At 37.4% G+C, this 7,203-nt stretch overlaps 1 long non-coding RNA gene across 1 annotated transcript; it reads left to right on the top strand.

Annotated features, from left to right (window-relative positions):
* Positions 1-840: 840 nt before the first annotated feature.
* LOC134485811 (uncharacterized) lies at positions 841-3,915 on the top strand. The gene is made up of 2 exons (XR_010064026.1): positions 841-1,013; positions 3,095-3,915. It is a non-coding gene; the product is annotated as an uncharacterized LOC134485811 (long non-coding RNA).
* Positions 3,916-7,203: the final 3,288 nt, after the last annotated feature.

The following is a 7,203-nucleotide window of genomic DNA, read 5'->3' as shown; positions in this document are numbered from 1 at the left end:
GAGGATTTAAAGATTTTTTTTCAAAAATTTTATGAACAATTTATCATAAAGTTTGCTGCAACCTGGACAACTCTGAGGTTGATGTGGCTAGGACAGTGGGGAATGAAGCAAGAACAGACACACGGACAGGACAGCTGGGAGGGGGTGAGCTGTGTTCTGTTGAAGACACACCAGAAGCCTGGAAAAGCAGGGTGTTTATTAAATGCAGCTGAATAAAAAGGTGGGTTCACATATGTGTGTGTGTATGTGTGTGTATGTGTGTGTGTTTGTGTGTGTGTACATACACATACATACAAGGCAGATTAGCTAATCTCAATAGGGGGTCTCTAAATGGGCTCAGGGTCAGGCTGCAGTCTTCTGAGAGGAAGTCAAAGATGTGGCTAATGTTTTCTGTACACACTGTCAACATTGGTACTCCAACTAGAGAAAGGCCTTACAATTGCCGGAGTCTGATCAAAGAGAAGTCCATTCCAGTGAATCTGAGGCATTGGTGTCATGCTCATGTCATGATACTCATTCATATAGGGGTGTACTTGATCCCCACAAGAGATTCCCTTAAAAGTATCAAATTCTGTATCTTTCTCTCCCTAATGTAAAAGTAAATAATTGACTTGGAATGAGATCATAAACAATTACTTTAAACTGTCTCTGACAACCTCATAAGTGGAATAAGTGTTATTGGATAAACTACTATGATTGACTCAAATTAAGTAATTAATTTTAAATTATGTATTAGAGTAGAATTTTCTAGAAAAAATCATGTCTGCATATGTACTAGGACTTGACTTAAATATCTACAAGTTTTCTAGAAAGGTTGAAAAGCCATTTCTAAACCCTCGCCATTCTGTGTTCCACGTCATGGCTATAACAATGAAACGTTCTGTTGGGCATTCCAAGTTAGAAGCACACAAAAACCAATTAATATAAACTTTTCTCCCTTTCCAAAGACATGTTTCCAACCTGCTTACATGGTGGTTGAGCCAATGAGATCTGAATTCAAGTAGAGGAAAATGGTGAGTCCTGAATCCCTCAGTTTCTAGTTATTCAGATTCAGAAGATATTGGAACATGCTCCAAAAATGAGAAAAGTTTAAGTGAGATCATCAAGCCACAGAGCTGGAAAGAAAGCTCAGGTCTGATAAAAGACTTGAGTTCAGTTCATACATCACAAGCACATGTGTTTATAAGCATGCGCTGTCATGGGTAGAGTTTCTCTTGCTGCAAGGAAGCACCATGATCAAAAGCAAGTTGGAGAGGAAAGGGTTTATTTAGATTACACTTCTACATTGAAGTTGATCACCAAAGGAAGTCAGGCAGAAACTCAAGCTTGGCAGGAACCTGGAGCTAGGAGCTGATGCAGAAGTCATGAAGAAATGCTGGTGACTGACTTGCTCTCTGATACTTGCTCAGCCTGCTTTCTTATAAAAGCAAGAAACACCAGCCCGAGGATGGCATCACTCACAACTGGACACTCCTCCATTGATAAGTCATTAAGAAACTGCCTTATAACTGGATCACCTTATGGAAGCTTCTTACACTTTGATAGCTGTAGCTTGTGTCAAACTAACACAAAACCACTCATACATTTATATGCACTCATACATATATGTGCACAATACATATAATACAAAGTAAAAGCATTTTTTAAAAAAATCATCAAATACTGACAGGAACTCTAACTTCCTCTCAAATTTGAAATCACTGCTTGGACCTAAATTAACCTGAAGTCCTTTCGAACCAATTGTGTATAAATATACATAATTAGGTATGTTTCACTTTTATTGTTACAATAGCAAGGAAACTGAGAAGCAAATAAGCCTATGTTTAAATTTTTTGGCTAGTATATCTGTTATATCTTACATATAATACATTATATATTATATATGTTTTATCTTAATATCTAAAACTTCATAGACCTTCAGGGTCTGATGTTATCAAGGATATGAAAATACAAGTTTCTGGAACTGGTAAAAAGTCAAAGGTTTGAAACTAGTAAGAAGTTAATTTGCTCCCAGGACAATATTGAACCCAGCGCAAAAAAAGAAAAATAGACCTCAATATATGGCTTTACCAATACTGCAGTGTTCTTTTAACTTTTAGCCCTGTCTTAAAGAAGAGAGGAATGAAGCTCTAGAAAGTCATATGGTCTTCCTAGTTGGGAAAGGGCCCTTGTTCCCCTTTCTAACACAAGTAGCACCACATCCATGCTTATAATAATGACCGATAGACAAGAGGCTTTTCATTGCGGTGTGAAAAAAAAATCCACTTTTCTGTTCCCTGTTCAAGTTTGTAAGATTTTCTAGCAAATGGTAGACCAGCTGAAGACTTGACTGAAACAACCCAAGAGGAGGATATGCAGTGAAGTCTGAATGCAGAATGCTCTGGAAAGTACATCTGCTTTATAGGAGACGTACAATCTGTCTCATTCCAACCTGTATTTCTGGGTCACTTGAGACATTTAAACTGCACTTATAATTAACAGCTATTTTTAAACAGTGAAAAAAAAATAGAGCACGGGTAAGGTACAAAAGCATTAAAATTGCCCCAGTTTCGCTTTTCAATAGGACACACCACTGCAATATGATTCAAGATCAAAGAGAGCTCAGAAAAGGCGAGAGAGAGAGTGAGAATGAGACAGGCTGATCAGTGGGGATAAATTGTTCCCATTATGATGCTGTAAGAATAGGGTTCTTTCAATTGAAACAATTTAATAACCACATTCATTACATTGGTGTCCACTTGGTTTTATCTGAGCAATTTTTGCATAACTGGGGAACGAGTTCAATTGAGCTTATTCTCTAGAAATTAAGATGTGCAGGATTTGACATTCAGAAATTAGGCACTAATAGTCGACAAAGCAGTTGTCTGGAGATTCCCCCTGGATGTAGTGAGATCTGCCTACCACTAATTACGTCACATGCAAATGGCCTGTCCAAGTTTCATTAGCTCATTTCAAAGCAGTTAAAGTTGCATTAGGGTGATGACTGGATGTCAGAGACTCTTCTTTGGAATATGTTTGTTGAATCACTTTGGAAAGTATCCGCTGTATAGTGTAAGTATAACCCAGTTGTCTGTAAATGTATTTTTTCTCTCAGCTATCAACAAAGGAAATATTCCAGAGCAGCCATCTAATATCCTGGGAGATCAAGACAGCTAGAGAGAATCACAGCAAATGCGGGCTGATTTGACACAATACAGAAGGATCATTGAGTCAGCAGTTAAAACAAAATCACTAATTTTCCAGGGTTGACTTCAGCTGTGGAGATCTACATGCTAGAAAAAGTGCGGGTGTTTATTTCTTCCAGGCAGCTTCCCTGAGAATGGTTACATTTGCCGGTTCTCAACTGCACCATGGAGCATAATGTGTCATTTGAAGTGTAGTTTATCCTAAAGTGCTGCTTTAAAAAGATATTAGGAATGGAGATGCAGGAACGCATACAAAAGAGGAAAATTCAAGGTTTATATATGATGTATTAGATACACACAATCCATCCCCGTCTGTTCCCTCACTAGAAGGTAAATCATGTACAAAAACATTTAAAAGTCATTTCCCTGTGTACACTAAATCCTTCCTTGTTTTTCATTGCTGCCAAACAGAGAAGAGGAAAGAATTGCTGGAGCACACATTGGGTGGCACCTTCATAATAGCTGCACTTCTTCTTTGCTTCTTTTATTTTTCCTTCCAGAAGATGAAGTATAAAACCGAAGAAGTTTCCTTTACCTGTACAAAAGCTTTTAAATGATGGTTTTCTCCAGGAACCGCTACACTTCCCTCAGCAGACCATTTCCCCAGATGGGATTTGCAGTATAAAACCACCGCAGATTGGCTTACCGAGGAAAGAAGATAGACGCAGACAAGTCACTCGAAAGATAAATAAGCCACAGAGATCAGTAAATAAAAGACAAGCAAAGAAAAATCAAACTCCACATTCCAGACCAATTAAGATGTTATTTACTGCCCATGTGATTGTAACTTCCACCCTCTCTTTGCTCACATTCTCACCGTAGGCATTTGTTTTGCCCAGAGAAAGATATACAACTGATGTGTAAATAGAAAATGACATAGATAGATTTTATGTCCCATAAAACTGTTAATCTGTGCTCCACATTAAGTATAAAGTACATTTTTTTATTTAAACATTGCACTGGTATAATTAAAATAAAGTATGCTGGCTCTGTTTTTTCAGTAAATCATTTCCAACCATAGAGATCAAATAACAATATGGCAGCAGCATGAAATGTGCTTCTGATAGCCTGAGACCACATTTACTGAAACTAAAACATGGGAGATAATAGTGTGAAGGTCTAAACTAAATGCAAATAAAAGAAATGCCCTATTCTTGCTGAACCCTGCATTGAGTTTCAGTAAGAAAATTTAGTTGTTATGTTTAAGTTCCTTGAAGTACCATTGACATATTATCAGTTCTATTTTGAGATCATTGATGGAAACTATCAGGAAGGATTTAAGAAAACCACATGTCTACCTTTCACGAAGGGAATGGAGGTGGCCTGGGGCAAACTCAATAAAAATACACTGCCTAGACTGCCTCCAGGACACTCATGGCCATCGACAAACACTCACTGGCTTATTTCATAATTGATATACATTACTGTGGCAACCTACTTTTGTTCAGTCAGTAGGAGCCCCCCCTTTTTATTTTGGAGGTGTGTCAGCATGTCTTAGCAAAAATAATCCATTTCTGAGAGCAACTGCTCTGTGAGCATCTCAGGTTTTAACACAAGGCGTCTTTGGAGTCAGCTTGTGTCACAACTTCTGAATGTCCTGTGCTGTAACAAGCCTAAGTGCCAAAGAGATGAAAATTATGACTGAGAGTGTACTTAGCAGAACCGCCCCACCTCTCTCAACTCAGCATGGATGCTATTGGTAGTGATTAAAGTGGGGTGTTTGTTTCTCATGGTTTCAAGTGTACTGACATGAAGCCATCTTGATATGATATGCTCATATTCCATACATGTACCTAACTCAAGTCTATGAGATTTCTGATAAACAGTCTCATTCTGACTTGTCAAAAAATGCCATTTGTCATCCAATGCTATACTTTGAAGCTCTCAACTTTCAGTAAGTTTTGGGTATGGTACATTCTACAACTGCAAATAGAGGCGAGAGTGTATGGAAAAGCAGTAAATAATTTCTTACTCATTTCCCAAACTATCTAAGCCTCCTGGGAAATTTCTGCAATATGTCAAAAGCTACGTTTAACACAGTATATCCCCACCCCTCATTCTTTATTCCCATCTCCATAAGAAACTTATGTACCTACAGAACAAACAAGGCTGTGTATCAGAAAGAAAAAAAAACAGAAAATTACATATCCACACATACATACACACACAAAATAAATAAGTCAGAGATTAATAGTGCCATGATTTAGATATAAATATAAATACATACACTTGAGTATGTTTCCAAACTATTATGTGCACGGTTTCCAAACTACTGTGTGCATGGAAATCACTGGGAACAAAAGTGCTATTAAGCTTCCAAATCCTGGGCATGGAAAATAACCCTCAAAGTCTCTCTGTGGTAACTTCACCAATGACCCTCCAATTATGTCCAGATCCAAATCTCCTATGAATATATCTTACAAGAGAGCATGGACTTTGCCAAAGTGATTCAAAGCATGAACCCTGAGCTTGGGAGAGTATTGTGGATTTTCCTTATTGTCTCAGTTACATCACACAAGTTCTTAAAGTCAAGACTATTTTCCAGCTGGACTAGCACATGGTAACAAGAAAGACTAAAGTCGATGCTGCCTAAGAACAATCCAGCCTGCTGTTGATTTTGAATGTGTAGGTACGTACCACATGCCAGGGAAGACAAGTGTTCCTAAAAGATAAAGAAGGCCTAAAGAGACAAGTCTTCTCTAGCACTTTCAGGAGGAATGGCACTCTGTGCAAGTGGCTTACCCCATGGAGACTTCTGAACTCTAAACCTTAAGACAGAAACCTGTTGGTTTAAGCCACTAAATGTGAGGTGATTTGCTATAGCAGCAATAGGGCATTAATACATTCTGTCTGTCTGCTGAAGTAATTTATGAGGATCAAAGAATGAAGAAGATCTAAGAACATCAACAGACTCAAGTTCAAATTATTAAAACACGTTTTTTAAAAAAATATCTCCCCTGATTTTTTATCAGTAGAGGACAAAATGGCTGCAAAGTCACTAAATTTTATGTAAATGAGGAAACAGAAAAAGAATAAGTCCTTTGGTCAAGAAGTGCTTAAAAATTTCAGGTATGATATTGCACAATGTCTGAACATTGTCTGAAGTGCCACGAAATATTAAAAATAAAAGGTAAAAGTTTATATTGAAGTAAGTTACATTTGCCCCAAATTGAAGGCACTTAGGGAATTTTAAAAATTCATTCCTCCACATTTGAACTTCAGAAAGTAAAGTTTTTCAGAATGACAATATCATGCTGGAAATATTAATGTGCCAGCATGAAATAATGTCTGTAGGAGGTGAGAAAAGGATGAGTTATACCAAATTGTATTTCTTTATGGATGTGACCGTACTTCTTCTGGATAGATACAGTTGATGGGCATTAGAATACCTGCCCAAGACCTTTAGGAAATTAAAACCATGTGCACAAACATCGTTCTAAAAAATTAAAAGACCATTTGTAGCCAAATCAAAATACATTTGAAATGTTCCAGATAGAGTGCCTAAAGATATGAAATATCTCTCCTTACTACAGAATATATTTTCGTCTTGTATTTTTCTTCTTGTATTCATCATGCAAAGAATCATTAAGCTATTCATATTACAGGTAGCAGTTTCTACCTACCAACTGAACTTGGTGCTGTGCCAATTGTAGGCTGTACTCATTAATTGGTTTGGGGTCTAATCTATTATTCATGGACTAAAATGTACAATAGCATGTCCTGTTGACATGAGCCCATATCAAATAGACCAGATTTTAAAAGGTCTACATTATTACCTGTTCATGCACATGTGTCACTTTTCCTGAATTTAATTATTTCGGGTAAGAAAGGAGTCCATTTTACAAATTTAAAGAAAATACTCACAGTATTTTCTGCCATTGGTGACAAAATCATTCACATGTTTGAGACTATAACATAAGGGAAAGGTAAACTTCCATGCACATCACATGTTTAACCCTTTGCAACCACAGCACTAATGAAGGAAGCTGCCTTTCTCTTCACTCCCCTCTACCTGCTC

The sequence above is a fragment of the Rattus norvegicus genome, chromosome 2 (genome assembly GCF_036323735.1).
Source record: "Rattus norvegicus strain BN/NHsdMcwi chromosome 2, GRCr8, whole genome shotgun sequence".
Classification (NCBI taxonomy): Eukaryota; Metazoa; Chordata; class Mammalia; order Rodentia; family Muridae; genus Rattus; species Rattus norvegicus.
Note: the sequence above shows the minus strand (reverse complement) of the source record. Positions and strands in the feature narration are given on the sequence as shown.